The 17,543-nt window shown below is 37.3% G+C and overlaps 1 pseudogene; it reads right to left on the reverse strand.

Annotated features, from left to right (window-relative positions):
* Positions 1-1,985: 1,985 nt before the first annotated feature.
* Positions 1,986-2,105, reverse strand: LOC121100537 (annotated as a pseudogene).
* Positions 2,106-17,543: the final 15,438 nt, after the last annotated feature.

Genomic DNA, 17,543 nt, shown 5'->3' on the forward strand with positions numbered 1-17,543 from the left:
TCTCTGGTGGGCAGTAGCATGAGATCTGTTTCCACTTTGTACCCACTTCAAGTGGGTCCATTATGTGCTTCTTCCCTAGATGTTTTTTTTTTTTTCTTTTTAATCTTCCAAATTTGCTCCTTCCAGGCCCTGACCAACAAGCCAACCCACTTTCCAATACTCAGGAGTCTGTATATATCTTTCTCATGCTACTTTTTTAGTACACAAAAAGTAAAAAATCATACATACTGCTCCCAGCTTTGTCCTTGGAAGGGCTGTCCCTCACAACTAACATGAGGGCCATCCCCCAGAAGGACTATATTACAGTAGCAGTCCATTTTCAGTTTCTTCCAACATATTGTGCTGACTCAGTATGAACCAGGTCCAAGATTTTTCCTCTTCCTTCAGCTGGCTTTAGGAATACTTCCCATCTCTCAACAAGATGTTAGGTATGAATTGTGGTTTAGGCATTGATGCAGCAGAAATAAGTGATGAAGGAGTCAGAAGTCCTGTTCATGTAGCTGTTTTGAATCTTCTGACTTTTCTTGGTCCTGATTTTGTGTCATTTCCATAGCATGATGGGTTGCTGCTGCACTTGTCTGACTCTATAACTTGGTAGATCTGAAAATGCCAATTCGTAATGGGCTGCAGCACATACATAGCCATTTGGTCAGGGATTTAATCGCTACTAGAGCTTCATAACAGCCAGGGACTACTTAGAAAATGTGTAGTTTCTGCCACAGAAGACAGTCTTGCTCCAAAATCTGAAGGGTCTCCCTACTGTAGATCTCCTGTGTACATCTCACACTTGTGCTCACCATGGTTCCATGTATTTACCATGAATACCCCGGTGCCATCGAGTTTGTTGGATTACGTAGTCTGGAGGGGAGGGCCCCTTGTATTGCCTATTGAATTTGCTGCTGAGCCTTCTTTTTGCTCTGGGCTCCGTTAGCATTTGTCAGTCTTCCAGTTGTCCAACAACTAAATCAGAGTGGATCTCCTAAGAGCAGTATGTGCTGCCTCCAAAATTCAAGTACTATGTCTTTTTCTTAGCGCTAAGGCATCCAAGATGCAACAACTTGTCCTTTATTTTAAAGGGGGTATCCTGACATGCTCCAGATTATTGAATGCCTAAACACTTCATTAAATACAATAAAGCAAGTCTAGTAAGATGTTAATTATAGAATCTAGGTGTTGATATTCAGGGATTTGTCGTAAATTACTTCAACTTTTTTTTATGTGTTTGAAAATTTTCATAATAAAACATTGAAAAAACACCTTTTAGTTATCCTAAGAAAACCTTATTAATGTGTTGGGCCACTGAATCTTTATAGGGTTTCTCTTCTATCCTGTGATATGGGTGTGTCTGAATAGGACAGCCAGAGTACTTACCAGTTGTGGCTCACCAGCCTAATTAGTATCCCGTCATTAAGAAAGTGAACTAGTGTGATGCTCGGTGGAATATCAAGAGACCAAAGTGCTTCTGGACTTGTTTGTAACAGAATAGGAGGGTTAACATAGAGCCCTGTGATAAGACCAGGAACGTGTACTCTTATCCTTTTCATACGAATGTGAAATGCTTGTGATCATCCTTCAAGATGGGATTGAAAAAAACACATTGGCCCAAGGAACACTAAGCGTCAGAGGCTATGTTTACCTATTCCAGAAAAGATACCACGTCCAACAAAGCAGCTGAGATTGTGGCTTCCACTTGGTTAAGTTTGAGTTGTCTACTGTTATCATTCACATTTCGTTTGAATTTTGCATGGGCCAAACAGATTAATTTCTTGGGGATGTGAAAGGCTGACCTCCCCTGCCTTTTTTGTTTGTTTGTTTTTGAACACAACGGCTTTACCATTCACTTACTGACAACTGGTAATCATCAAATTAGCAATGGTTATCTGCAAAAGTTATTACACCATCTGTGCTGTCATTTCTTGAGGTTGATCAAATATCTAGAGTCACAGACATTTCCTACATAAAATGTATCCTATTAATCAGACTTGGTTTACCACCAGTCTTTATAAAACCAGACCTAGAGAAAGAACTAGGTCTGGAGACACACGTGTGATCTTAATATAGCAAATGTTCCCCTGCTTTAAAAAAAAAAAAAAAAATCTTTGAATAGGCTTTTTCAGAGCAGTTTTAGGTTCACAGCAAAATTAAGCAGACAATATGGAGGTGTCCTACCTAATACCTCCTGCCCCCACACATGCACAGCCTGCCCCATTATCAACATCCCCCACCAGAGAGGTACACTTGTTACAATCAATGAACCTACATCAGCATATTATTATACAAAGCCCATAGTTTACATTAGGATTTGCTTTTTGTGAACATTTTATAGGTTTTGATCATGTATAATGACATATTATTTACTATTATGGTATCATACAGATTAGTTTCAGTGCCCTTAAAATTCTCTGTGCTCAGCCGATTCATCCCTCCCTCCTGCTGCCACTGGCGACCATTAATATTTTTACTGTCTTCATAGTTTTGCCTTTTCCAGAATGTCATATAACTGGAATCATATTGAATGTAGCCTTTTCCACATCGGTCTCTTTCCTTTAGTAACATCCATTTAAGGTTTTCCATGTCTTTTTATGGCTTGACAGCTTATTTCTTTTTAGCACTGAATAATATTTCATAGTTTGGGTTTACCATAGTTTTGTTTATCCATTCACCTATTGAAGAAGAATATCTTGGTTGCTTCCAAGTTTTGGCAATTATGAATAAAGTGTCTATAAATGAATGTTAAGTTTTCAATCCATTTTGGTAATTACCAAGGAGTATTATTGCTGCATTATAAGGTGAGATATGCTTAGCTTTGTAAGAAACTGTCAAACTGTCTTCCAAAGTGGCTGTTATCAATTTGCATTCCCACCAGCAATGAATGAGAACTTCTCTTGCTCCACATCCTTGCCAGCATTTGGTATTGTGAGTGTTTTTGATTTTTGGCATTCTAATAGGTGTAAGTGATATCTTGTTTTATTTCAATTCCTTAATGACATATGATGTTGAGCATCTTTTCATATACTTATTTGTCATCTCCGTGTCTTTTTTGGCAAAATGTCTTTTTGGGTTTTTGCCCATGATTTAATTGAGTTATTTGGTTTTTTAGTTGTTGAATTTTAAAAGTTCTTTGTATATTCTAAGTAAGAGTCCCTTATCAGATATGTCTTTTGCGAGATTTTCTTCCAGTTTGTGACTTTTTTTTCTCATTCTCTTGACCCTTACCTTCCAAGAGTCATTTATGGTGGCACTAATCTCTTCAATTCTTCCATGGATGTAGCATTACTTCTAATTTACTATCTTAGCCAGGAGATGGGGTGCAGTCACAGGAGCTTCCACTTGGTCCTGCTTACCCTAATGGCTTTTACTCCACATGTTAGGGAACCAGTGAAAGGATTCTAACAGCTTCTAAATGTATGCACTTAGGGACGAGGGAAATTACAAGTGAATGCTTGGGTCCACTGGACTCACTGTGAATTGATCTTTAGTCAATTCTTTTAAAATAATAAATGCACACTAAGGAAAAGAGAACGCTGAGAACTTTCAAGGCCAGTTGGATGTAGAGCATGAGCTGTCACTCATACCATGAGACCCGAGATACCACGATGGCTCTGTGGAATGTTTGGGCTTCAGGATTTCAGGTAATAGTTTAAGCTTCCATTTCTCCCTATAACATGGAAATATTAATTACACCTACTTCATGGAGTTGTGATGAGAATTAAAGAAGGGAGATAATACTGTCATTTTGTATGTTCTCACTTCATGGTGGTTACAGTGCTAACGCAAGAGTTAATGCTGCCTATTTTAAAAATATAGTTTTTAGAACTAGCTCTGTGAGGAAGTACAGAATAATGAAAGGAGAAGAATGAGATACAGAAGAAGAAAGAGAAGGCTAAGGGAAAAGAGAAGAAAACTTAAAGAAGAATAAAGAGGGAAGAGAAAGAGATAAAGATAAAAAGAAAAAAGACAGAAAAATTTAAGAAAAAAAAGAGAAGATTTCAACTATCGGTATGCTATGAATAGAAGTACAGACTTGCCAAATGCTGCTGGCTGTCAAAAGTTTCTCTGAGTATACTATAAGACTGGAAAATATTTCAACAACTAAGCACAAGTAATGCCAAAAGCTCAGGTCTAGAGCCATAGTCATGATTATCTGCTATACCAGTTATCTATTGTTGCCTAGTAAAAATCATTCCACACTGGACTGGCTTACAAAAATAAGTTATTATCACTCTCATATTTCTGTGATTGGCTGTGCTCAGCTGCATGTTCTTGCTTGGGGTCTTTCATACAGTTGCAGTCAGACAGCAACCAGAGTCATCTGAAGTCTTAACTGAGCTGTATGTCCGAGATGATTCACTCAAATGTCTGGTGCTGATGGTGACTGTTGACTAGCACCTACAAAGGATCTCTTTGCTGGCCTTGAACTTCCTCACTTTATAGAAGCCTCAAGGAAGTCAGATTTCTCAGTTGGTGGCTCAGAGCTCCAAGAGGGCAATGCGGAAGCTACCAGTCTTCTTAAAGTTTAGTCCTGGAGCTGGCCTAACTTTACCTCTATCATATTCTGTTACTCAAGTAAGTGACGAATGTCAGCCCAGACTCAGGGGGAGGAAAATAGACTCACCTCTCAATGGGATGAGTAGCAAAAAATTTGTACCTACCTTCAATTTATTACACCTGTTCTCAAAAGACAACACCGTGTAGGAGACAAGCGTGATTTCTGGGTCCAGCAAACCAGCAGAAACACCTACCTTTAAATTTGTACCTACCTTTAATTTATTACACCTGTTCTCAAAAGACAACACCGTGTAGGAGACAAGTGTGATTTCTGGGTCCACACAAACCAGCAGAAACACCTTTAGAGATAATTGCAAGTGTGGAGTTAAAAAGAGAGTAAGAGTATGATCTTTGTCCTGAGCGGACTTAACACCTAGTTAACCTGAAAGGAAAATAAGTGCTAGTTAAAAAATAAATCTTACTTTACTTTTGCATTCTAGAGGAGGAACAAACATTAGTAATGACACCAGATACTCAGAGACCACCGGATTTTTGTTGTGAAGCTTGATAGGACTTATGGGATGAGAAAGATAAGACCTTCTTGGACAAGACCCAATTAGAAGGTTTCCCAGAACGGCTAGGTTTCTCTACGTTAAGAAGTTAACATTAAGTCTGGATTTTGTAGTAGTGGCCAGGAAGCATAGAACTTTAAAAAGAAGAAAGCAATGGAGAAAAGTGACTCAGGAAAGAAGAAACTTCGCTGAGCATGATGGAAGGGTCTAGGGTCTTGAGGGCCTGAGGAGGTGCACTCCAAATTTGTTTGGGATGATATAATTATTTCTTAGCAAATAAGCAACTTTTAAGTCACCCTCAATACAGAATTCAATACATACAGTTTATAAAAATCAAACCCATAGTATTATTACTTTTGCATAAAAAAATCTGTACATGTTTGGTATTTTAAGCATTTGTAATTTGTTTAAGAGAATTTGGCTTCTTAGAGTAAATGCCAGATTTATGATTCAAATTTTACGTGTGGAATTGCATTATTGGTTTAGACTTAGAATTTTATGTTTAATTTATGACATTTGCATGATTTCCTTAACACTTTAGAAGAGTTTATGAAGTCAGAAAATATATTTAAAGGAAAAGTGAATATATTGAATTTATAAATACAGCTAAGAATATTTTAAGGCATTTAATTAAATCTGTAAATGGACCAAATATAATAGAAGGCCTTTAAAATTGTTTGCTGAAATGTGTTAGGCTTATAAGGTTTGTGGGGTAAATTCAAAAGGTAAAGAAGTTTTGATTTTGTAATCATAATGAACTGAATATTAATTTTTACTTTATTTTATTTTTTAAGATTTTATTTATTTACTTGAGAGAGAGAGAGTGCATGGAGGGAGAGGGAGAAGCAGACTACCACCTGAGCAAGGAACCCAATGCAGGGCTCAATTCCAGGACCCCAGAATCACTACCTGAGCAGAAGGCAGACTCAACCCACTGAGCCACCCAGGTGCCCCTATATTAATTTTCATACCAAAGCAAACCGTTGAATAGTATTGTCTGTGCACAAAAGTTACCCTGAAGTGCATAAAAAAAGCTCACATTTAACAGTATTCATCCTTTGAGTTGATAATTCTAGCATATAGGATATCCACCTATCAATAGGCTGCTTTTCAGACATTTTGAAATTGTGAAGATATCTGAGTAGGTTCGGTCAAAAGGGCCTCATTGGCTTTTAGCCATCATCTGATTCTTCTCTCCTGGTCTTTTGGTTCTGTGATAATTCCCTGGATGATGACGTCTTTCCCAAGTAACGAGTAACCATGACGAATATTGTCAACTTTTGTAAATTAGACTTTCTAACACTCATTGGTAAAACATTACATCTCTTGTTTTCTCTCTTCTCAGAAGCAGCTGAACAGACCAAGTTTAAAGTTTATCTGAATGAGGAACAAAGACTGGAAAGCTTTAGGCTGAAGGGATGTGTCCAAAACCTGGGGAACTGGTGAAGAAGGGGGATTACAGTCAAAGTCTGTATGTAACCTTAACTACAGTGTTAACTAAGAAAATCATTATAGCAACACAGGTTGGCATGTTTATAGCTACTTTTCTTTAACAAAAGATTAGAAAATAAAGGAGAAAGGGAAGTGGATGAGACATTCCTGTGATCACACAGCCTAAAACAGTAGACTTCAAAGCTTCCAAAGCAACCATTCTTGTAATCCAGTGCTTAAATCCCACTAAGTACCAACTGGCAAGGTAGATCGGAACGGCTTAAATATTTATTAGGATTCCCGGTAGGAAATTTTCAATAGAGGCAATGACCATTGACATACATGGAAGCAAAAATTTTATTTTCCCCATTATTTTTAGTTAAAAAATCTTTATTTTGAAGACTGAACAAGAAATTTTAAGAATACTGATCATTTGTCAGTTTCATGAATTTTGCAAATTTCATCCATCCATTTATTTATTTATTTTTTCATTTGGCAAATATCTATGGGCCCCACTGTGTGCAGTGTTCTACCTGGAGTTTCAGGGACAGAATGAGATTAGTGGCATTAGAAGCCATTAGAAGTGGCTAAGTGGCTGGTATTCAGTTGGCCTGTTCCTTCCCCAGCTCCTCTCAGGTACAACCTTGGTCTAAACTGCTTCTTTAGCCCTTCTTAATGAGGATAGGGAAGATTTAGGAGCTTGCTGCTGTTGACTTGGTGAGATGTAAGCCTGCATGTATAGAAGTCTTCTGCTCTTGTTGTGTGGACCAAGCTGTATAATCAGCATGGGTTTCTCTTCCTGATGGAGTCTGTGTCTACACTGAGCCCCTACCTGGGGTCTGTTGCTCTGCTTAGCTCTTTCCAGCATCTTTCCCATAGGTCCTATCTCACTTACTTTAGCCCCAGAAGATGGGTGGGAAGGGATCAAAGAGAGAAGGAAGAAGAGGGCAGGAATTGTGGAATTATGATGCTCTTCCAGCCCAACTTCAGACTGGCCCATTGCCTGATGGTTATGTTGCTTCAGCCCATGCCCATCTAGTATCTGCCTGTATCATTGTTTGTCAGTTTCTCTGGTGGTCCTATCCTATCCTATCCTATCCTATGGAACTGCCATTTCCATCCTTACATCTCTTTTTCCAGTGTCACCTAAGTCTGGTTCCTTCTTTCAGTAGTGTTCTTGAGAATTTTACCTGTCTGGGATATTATCTTGATAGACTTGGTAAACTAGTCGTGACCAAAACATTGAAATAATAACACTGTAATTTACACAGTTCCATTTAAAGAAGTCCTACTTGTTAGGGGCACCTGGTGGCGCAGTCAGTTAAGCATCTGACTCTTGGTTTCAACTCAGGTCATGATCTCAGGGTCGTGAGATTAAGCCCTGCATTAGGCTCCCTACTCAGCTCAGTCTGCTTGAGACTCTCTCCCTCTCCCTCTTCCCCTGCCCCCCAAATAAATAAATAAAATCTTAAAAGAAAAGAAAGTAGTCCTGCTTGTTAGATCACATGGATGATTCCTACCTCTTTCTATGAAATTCACATTTTTGTAAAGATCAAACATAATGGGGAGAATTTGCAGCAACTGAATTTACCCAATACAATTTCATTGATATTTATAAATACATAAAAACTATATTAGCTATGTCATCACTTGTGTCCTACAAGCTAATGTTGCCAGTATAGAAACTAATACTTGAGAGAAGTGAGCAGTTTTTGGAAGCTTCACCACTTCAATAAAAATTCGTTATTCTAAGAGGCATTTTACAGAAAGTGAAATATAAAAAGCCAAGATGCATATGAAAAAGTAGTCAAACATATTAGTAATCAAAGAAAAGTAAATCATAACAATGAAATACCACTTTCAAGCTATCAGATTGGCAAAGATATGAAATAATGGTTAATAACAAGGGTGTCTAATGTAAACTAGTAAAATACAGGCTTGGCACATTTCTGAAGAGCAATTTGGCAACATATTTTCTTAAAAATATGCATACCCCTGACACAACAATTCTACTTCTAGGACTATATTCTAAGAAATAATCAAGTATGTATAAAAAGGATGTTCATTACATCCTTTAACATCCTATGACATTGTTTATAATATGAAAAATATAAGCAACAAATGTTCAAAAATAAGAGCTTGATGAAGTAAATGACAACGCAGTTCTCAGAAAGCTATTGTAGAGCAGTTAATGATACGGATAGATGATGTGATATATTTTAAGTAAAAGAAAAATGTTTCAAAATATTATGTACCATATCATCCCATTTTAATTCTATGTGCATGATATATGAATGGGCTAAACACCAGAGGGATATGTGCCAAAATATTAATAATGGCTATCACTGAACGGTTTAATTATAGGCTATCTAATCCTTCCCTTTAGTTATTTTTATGCTCTAAATCTCCCTATTCCCTTCATAAATAAAGAAAGATTAAAAATCATTATAAATAGAGAAAAAAGTAATTATCCTAAGGATTACCTGTGTGATTTAAGGCAGCAGGTCTGAACCACTTTGCTCTCAGGACCCCTTGATACACTCCTAAAACTTATTAAGGAATCCAAAGAGCTTTTATTTATGTGGGTTCTACATATTTATGTTTATTGTAGTAGAAATTAAAACAGAGAAATTTGGAAAATATGTGTGAATTAATTAACTTAATAATAAATTCCTGGCATATTAACGTATTTTTATGAAAAAAGTACTATATTTTTCTAAAGCAAAGACATTTAGTGAGAAGATTTGCACTGTTCCACATATTTTCAAATCTCTTTAATATCTGACTTCACAGAAGATGGCTAGGTTTTCACATGCTTCTCCATTTAATCTACTGGGGTATTACATGCTGGGTAGCCTCTGGGAAACTCCACTGTCCATTCATGTGAGGACGAGAGTAAAAAGGCAAATAAAATCAGGCATTGATTGCTGCAATGAAAATAATATTTGTGTGAAAACTGTTTGGACCTTGTAGACCCCTAAGAGGTATGAATACAATTGTATGAATACTATTTTGTTTAATCCTGACCACAACCGTAAGAGCTAATTACCGTCATAACTTTCATGTTACAGGTGAGGAAACTGAGGCAAGAGGAAGTCAAGCGACTTGATTATCGCCTCCAGGGCATTTGTCTCCAGGGCTGGTCCTCTTGACCATTACCTACTGGGAGTGCCTATTATCACCTCACACCGTCCTGAAGAAAGATGGCCACATGCTGGAGAACTCTGTAATGGCACCTCACGACTGGGCTCTATAGTATCTGGAAGATGTGCTTATTTATCAGAAAAAGCCCAATCTTCATGGCACGGAATACAAAAAGGTGAAATTCAAGGATATCGGAAAACATCCTTCCAGAGTTTAGTGCATCGTCACCTTTCAGATCGTAGGGTCAGCCTCAGATGGGAGCACAGAGATCTCTCTTCCCTTGGCCTCCTTGCTGTCTGCCTTCCCCCATGTCTCTCCTGGCTGTGGGGATCCTGCCCCTGTTCTTTGTATCAGGCCAACCTGGTAGAGCTGTGCACCCTCTGCTCTTCATTCTGGAGAGCAGAAGTGAGCTGTTCGGTTTTGCAGAGCGGAACAAGCACCAGAGAAGCAAACCTCCCTCTTGCTAACGTTGAGCCACTTTCCCAGCCTAACTTCAGTGCATTGGTATGCTACCTAAAAGCACAAGCCCAAGGAATTCTGAAAGCCAAATTTACTTGAAAGTTAACTAAGTTCAAAAGATAACTTATTTTAATATCTGAAATGATTTCTTTTCATGTGATAGTTTATCTGTCATCTGTACTTCCAAATGACTACTTTTAGGCCATTTTTAAAAATATGCAGTGATTGCTCATTTTTATGACTGTGAATATATGGAGGAGTTGGAGATACATCTGCAAAACCTTTTGTGGGTATAGAAGAAAACATGTGGTCTAGACTTCTAATTTTTTTTTAAGATTTTATTTTTAAGAAATCTCTACACCCAACGTGGGGCTTGAACTTACAACCCCAGGATCAAGAGTCATACGCTCTACCGACTGAGCCAGCCAGGTGCCGCCCTTAGATGTCTACTTCTCCTCCATCTCTGGTTTCAGTCACCTTGAAATAGCCTTCTCTATTAGTCCAAATTATTCTATTAGTGATTGCCTTCTTTGCTGTCCTCTAAAGCCTGGAGACTTGGCTGCCATGTACTTCTCTTAGTTTTTTTTTCTTAGGATATTGGCTGCTGGACTTTAGGAAACATGCTTCTGATCTTTTCTCTCCTTCTCTTCCACACACACATGTTTCAGAAGGGCAAGGGAAGTGTTGCATTCATTTCTATAACATTTGTGCCTAGTGGTGCCTGGCATGTAGTGATAGATTGAATAAAAACATGTTGAATTGACCCTGATAGAAATAATTCTTAAAATTCCTTTCTTGTTTTCTTTCTTTTCTTCCTTCCTTATTTCATCATACAATAAACACTTACTAAATTCTTCTTACAAGCCAGACACCATGCCAAGCAAGTACCGAGTGATATATTTTATCCTGCCTGACTTCGAGAAGCTCACAGTGAGCAAAACTGCAGTTGAAAAGGTAGATAGTGTTCTTACCTTTTGGGTTTTCAAAGTAATTTGTGGAGATTAGATCAAGATAGCATCCTAAGCCAAAATGCCACAAAATGACCGAAACAATACTGTTGAGTGAGAAATCAGTAACTGTACTGAGAATCAAGAAAGAGGGCTAAGAGCAGACTAGAAATCTTTGAGAAATTCCTAAGTGTTAAAACCAACTAACCAACCAACAGACAAAAGAATAATTACATAGGATCGGATCATGGGAGAAATAACCTTCAGAAAGTGTGGCCCAAAACATGCACAAAAGAGTGCTTATACCCAGGTGGGAGTAATTCTTGGGACGGCTGAGCTCAGGGTTAGTGGTTACAAGAAGGAAGTGTCCCTAGGCACACAGTGCGGTGGGTAAGCCTCGGCTCCCGCTCCCGGGGTTGCTGCTGGCAGGCCCTCCCCTTTCCTCTCCCACCTGTGCTGATCACAGGCAGCCGCTCAGCTGGCCCACAGGCTAAAGTGAGAAGGCTCTGGAGCCAGAAAGGCAGTGTATTGCCCCAGGCAGGTGCTCCTCAACCCCTAACAGCGCTGGGAGGCCTCCACGCTCAAAAAACAAGCTACCAGTGGGCTCTCGGCTGTACATCCTATCTTTCTCCCACGATCACCGAGGATGGCTTAGAGAAAACGCAGCAGGCAGGTGTACAGGGATTTTCAAAGATCATCCCACTTTCCTGGACTAATAGGACAAACAGAAGAAGAATTTAAAAATAAGTACAATTAATATCTGTGAATTCTAAGAGATTATTATACCAATCAAAAATGAACAAGTAGAGATTTGGGAAATTAAATATTTGTCACAAAGACTAATATCCTCAATATATTATATTAAGAGTTCTTTTGTTTTAAAAGAACAAAAATACAATAGGAAAATTGGCAAGGATAGGGGGATATAAATGTGTCTTAAATATTCGACTATATGCTCTGCCTCACTTATGGCAAGAAAATTGCAAACTAGAAGTACAATTAGACAATATTTTCAACTATAAGATTAATAAGGTTCGAATGCTTTGCTAACACAATGATTTGGTGAAAGTGTGAAAAAATAAGCTCCCATATGGTGCTGGTGGGAGCAAAATCAGCAAAATCTATCTGAAGACCAGTTGGAACAGTTAGGCCAGGAATCAACTTATAAAATGCCCTTGGTCCAGGAAATGCACTCCTGGAATTCTAGATGTGCATGTGCTCAAATGAAATTTCACTTGTGTGTATACACAAAAATTAACTGCAGACCTTTTTGGATTGGCACAATATTGGAAACAATCAAAATATTTATCAGTGGGAAACTGGTTAAATAAATTATACTACATCCATACAAGGGAGACTCATGCCTTAAAAAGATTGCATAATTCTACATTTGGGAATTTTTTTTTTAAGATTTTATTTATTTATTCAACAGAGAGAGAGACAGCCAGCGAGAGAGGGAACACAAGCAGGGGGAGTGGGAGAGGAAGAAGCAGGCTCCCATGGGAAGAGCCTGACATGGGGCTCGATCCCAGAACTCCAGGATCACGCCCTGAGCCGAAGGCAGACGCTTAACGACTGAGCCACCCAGGTGCCCCTACATTTGGGAATTTATCCTACAAATGTTCTTTCACATAAGTGTTGTCCTTGTACAGAGATACTTGCAAAGTGAATGAAATAATTTATGAAAAATGCTTTTCATTAAAATATTTCTTATAATTGCAAAAGTGAGAAATAAACCAAATGTCTGTTAATAGCAGGTTGATTAAATAAAATATAGTACATTCAAATGGAGAAGTACTTTTCCATTGTCAAAATAAATGTAGAAACTCTATGGGTAAGATACTGAAAGTTCTCTTCAGATACACTGTTAAGTGAAAAGGCACGTGTATAGAATGCTATCTTTTGTGAATAAGGAGGAGGAAAATATATACATTTGTGTTGTACTGGTGCAGAAAAACTCTGGAACATTGCAAGAAAATAAAAATAGTGGCTTTCTGGTTTGGTGCTTGAAACTGGGCAATGGGGGAATAAGAGCTAGAGAGTTTTCACTGTATGTCTTAATTAAAAAAAAACCGAGCAATATAAATATATTGCTTCTTCAGTGAATGTATTATCTCTTCAAAAAATTTTAAAGAAAAGCACAAAAATCCAAAAAGAAAAAGAAATGGCTCCATATGTATTTACATTGAGATGTCCAAAACATATTAAGTAAAAACAAAAGCAAAATAAACAAAGCACAAAAGCAGAACAGTGTATGGAGTGTGATACTGTTGTTTAAAAAAAAAAAAAAAATAAGCCTGATTCCGAGGCTGCATATGCCCACACTATCTCTGCGAAGATATGAGTACCAGGAGGAAGAGCCAAAAGAGAACTGGAATGGTGGAATGGCTAGGGGACAGGGATGTCAGAAAGCCTTGTATTTGACTATTTCCCTCTTAGTACGTTTTGAATTTTTTTCTATGTGTGTGTATTACAAATAGAAGAATGAAGTAGTTTTCAAATGACATCACAATAAAAAAATCAACAGATGAGGTAAATAGCATCATTAATGTTGGCTTTCATTTGTCTTGCTTATTTAATCTGTGTTGGAAATGTAAGGATAAAAACTGAAAAAATTGAAATAGAATGCATAACCTTCAAACCATATAGGAATCTCAGTAAGATAAATCTTGCTACTCCCAAGTTAATACAATAATTTTGCTCTACCTTTAATCAATAAAACAAAAAGAGACCATGAAGAAAAAATACAATCCATAAGAAAGCAAACAGAAAATTTAAATTATGATGGCAAGAAGCTCAAGCGTGTAAGTAATCACAATAAATTTCTAGTAGTAGTAAATTTTTAGTAGTATTTCTACAACTAAAAGACTCTCAGCCTGGGTTGGAAAAAAACGCTAACTATATTTTAGTTATAAAAGATATCCAAAATAGGGAAGCCTGGGTGGCTCAGTTGGTTAAGCGTCTGCCTTCGGCTTAGGTCATGATGGCAGCATCCTGGGATGGAACCCTCCCTTGGGCTCCCTGCTCAGTGGGGAGCCCGCTTCTCCCTCCACCACCCCTTGTGCTCTCTCCCTCTCTGTCTCACTATTTCTCTCTCTCTCTCAAATAAGTAAATAAAACCAAAACAAATAAGAGGCATCCAAAATTAATTAGATAAATTAGATAAATTAATTAGATAAATTAAAATCAAGGACAAGACATACATGTGAGGTTAATGTTAACTAACCATAAGAGACTCTTAATCATAGAAAACAAACTGAGGGTTGCTGGAGGAGAGGGGGGTGGAGGGATGGGGTAACTGGGTGATGGGCATGAAGGAGGGCACATGATGTAATGAGCACTGGGAGTTAATATACAACTGATGAGTCACTGACCTCTACCTCTGAAACTTATAATACACTATATGTTAATTAACCGAATTTAAATAAATAAAAAAGAGATATCTAAATAATTTAGATAAATAAATTGGATAAATTAATTAGATAAAATCAAGGACAAGACGTATATACTAGGTTAATGCTAACTAAGATAAAATTTAAGTATTGTTAAAGCACCGTAAGACAAAATAGTCCCAGAAAAAAAGTGTGAAAAGGGACAAAGGCTATTTTATATTGAGAAAAAGAAAAATCCACAATAATATGTAACAGTCATGAACATTATGTATCTAACAACATTAAAACGTATAAATCAAGAACAGTTAAAAGTACAAAGGAAAAACGATCGGTCTGCAATCACAGCGGGAGACGGCTCCTTAGGAAAGAACAGAACAATTAGACAAAAACAAGAAAGGATACAGACTTTTAAATAACACTATTAGCATGTTTAATACTTAACTTTGTGTCCAAAAAACAATGAACACTGTCTTGTCAAACACATATAGTACAGAAAATTAACCATGTATTATTGGTCTATAAAGAAAATCTCAACTAATTGCAGAAAGCAGAAATCATATGGACCATATTCTCTGAGCACAAAGCAATAAAATGAGAAACTATTAAGAATAGGAAAAAGAAAAGCACCTATCCATTTAAAACATACAAACAATTCTTCAAAGTCAATTAAAAGAAAACAGCAAAAATTTGACGTTTCCCTGGGATTGCAGTGTTGACTTCATTGTACTGGTACATTGTGAAACCAAGGGGGGTTGGAAGCTTTTTGGAAACTGCTGTGGTTTCAAGGAGTATTGCTAAATGTAAGCCTTCCTTGTGGTTGTACATGCTGATTCCAGTAAGGTTAATTTGTGGGAAATATTAGAGAAGGACACTGAGAACTTTGTCCTATCTGGAGAAGTTGCAGCCAAATGCACGTTAAAATTAAATTGTTGAAATAATGATATGGTTTTTAAAAAAGTTTACAGAGATACACCTAGGTCTATATTTACATTTGGGGGAATAAAACATTACAACATTAAGCTTATTCATATATTTCCCCCGTCCCAAGGTTAGGGAGAAGCACATACCGATCTTAGGAAATCACTGGAATGAAAAAAAAATCTCCAGGTAGATAATGGCATCTTCCTATAATAGATGCCCGGCCAGTTACCTGGAATATTCTCCTGACTCTCTAGAACAGGGACTCCATGAATCAGTTCAACATTGCTTAATGAGAAAGGCCTAGATGAATGACAGACCTGGACATCTGAACACCACGTCCACCAGAGGCTAGCACATCTTTTGGAATTTAGATCTGGAGGGACCCTTACAGAAAAACTGTTCGACATTGTCACTGTCATCACCAATTTTATAGTGAGATAACCAGAATTGGGGTTTTCTCTTTCTCAGACAGGATTTCTTCTATACTTCTATTCCTGCTTAATGTGTCCTTCAATTTTTTTCATTCTGAATCATAACAGCTTAATGAGCCAAACATCCCTTAATTAAAATACTCTGAGAAGTTTTACTGATTAGTGGTATACACCTTTAAAAGTGAATCAGAAAATGAAATGTCGGGGCGCCTGGGTGGCACAGCGGTTAAGTGTCTGCCTTCGGCTCAGGGCATGATCCCGGCGTTACGGGATCGAGCCTCACATCAGGCTCCTTCGCTATGAGCCTGCTTCTTCCTCTCCCACTCCCCCTGCTTGTGTTCCCTCTCTCGCTGGCTGTCTCTATCTCTGTCAAATAAATAAATAAAATCTTTAAAAAAAAAAAAAAAGAAAATGAAATGTGCACCGTCTCTCAGACAATGTGTACTTTGTAAACCCTGGAAATCAGGAAGGTTGTATAATTGGCACCGTTCCCGAGTTCAACCAGTCAGAGCCAATTAAGGGGATTCACCAGTGTTAATTTTTCAAGCACTAAAGAACCTCGTGATGTGAAAATGCATATGGTAAGCTAGAGCAAAGAAAGCAGCTTTTTGCTCAGTCTGATACTGCCCCAGGCCCGGGACAAGACACTTGTGATCTCCCTTACTTATCTGATTACAAAGGATGATAAAAAGACAGGAACATCTTTTAACTGCAGGGGAAATTTCAACTCTTCAAGGAAGGAACTAATAACATATTAGTTGTGCATGGATACATACAAGGTTTTTTTGGTTTGGTTTTGTTTTTTGGTTGTCGTTGTTTTGTTTTATTTTTTGTTTCTTTCACTGTCTTCTCCCTGAGGCAATCCTGCCCCATCAGAGATGCACCTAGAAGAAGGTGGATTTTTTTTTTAGCAGAAGGTGAATTTTAGCTGTACATATGTTTTAGCTTGTGATATTAATTATAAAAAATTAGTTCATGAAGTAAGATCTACCTCTACTATTAATTTTAATGCACTCACTTTCCCTCTGAATCCTTCTAACCACATCCTCTGTAGGACAGCACAGCATATTAGAAAAGAATTATTGAACATTCTTCTTAATATTTAAAAAAAGTTCTTAGGGACTTAAAAAAATAAAACTAATGGGAAAGTGGAATTCAGCTAGGTTTTTTGGGTGTTGTTTTTTAACTTTTGAAAAAGAGATTGTACAAATTGCTCCACAATGAAAATTGCTAGACAATTATAGTTCCCGTTTTGTTTTTGTTTTTTTTTTAATATCACAAGTCAAATGGACTTGCAGGTACTTTTGAATATAATACAGGGACTTTTTTTTTTAACAATATCAAACTGCAAATACTTATCACCTTCTAGATACAATTAAAAACATTGTACCTTTAGTTTTTCTCTCTCCTATAAAGAAGCAGCCTTTTAGTTGTATAGTTCTATTTTATGTCTCTCTTTCAAATAGAATTGGCCTAAATCAATTTCTACAAAGGTAGGGCCAGGAGAAAAGGCGATATCTTTAAACAGGCAGCATTTTAAAGGGTTTGGCATTAAATTCTGGCTCATCCATCATGTATGTAATTTAGAGCACATTACTTACATCTAGTTGTTTGATATAAATTGAAAGAAATAATACTTAATTCATTATGTTGTTGTGGGGATTAAAGAAATCTACTGGACTGTTTCTTGAAATGTGAGATTACATTTTATTCACCTTTTTCTTTTGATTTTTATTAATCATGTCCCTTGGCCCACTC

The sequence above is a fragment of the Ursus maritimus genome, unplaced genomic scaffold, assembly GCF_017311325.1.
Source record: "Ursus maritimus isolate PB19 unplaced genomic scaffold, ASM1731132v1 scaffold_4, whole genome shotgun sequence".
NCBI lineage: Eukaryota > Metazoa > Chordata > Mammalia > Carnivora > Ursidae > Ursus > Ursus maritimus.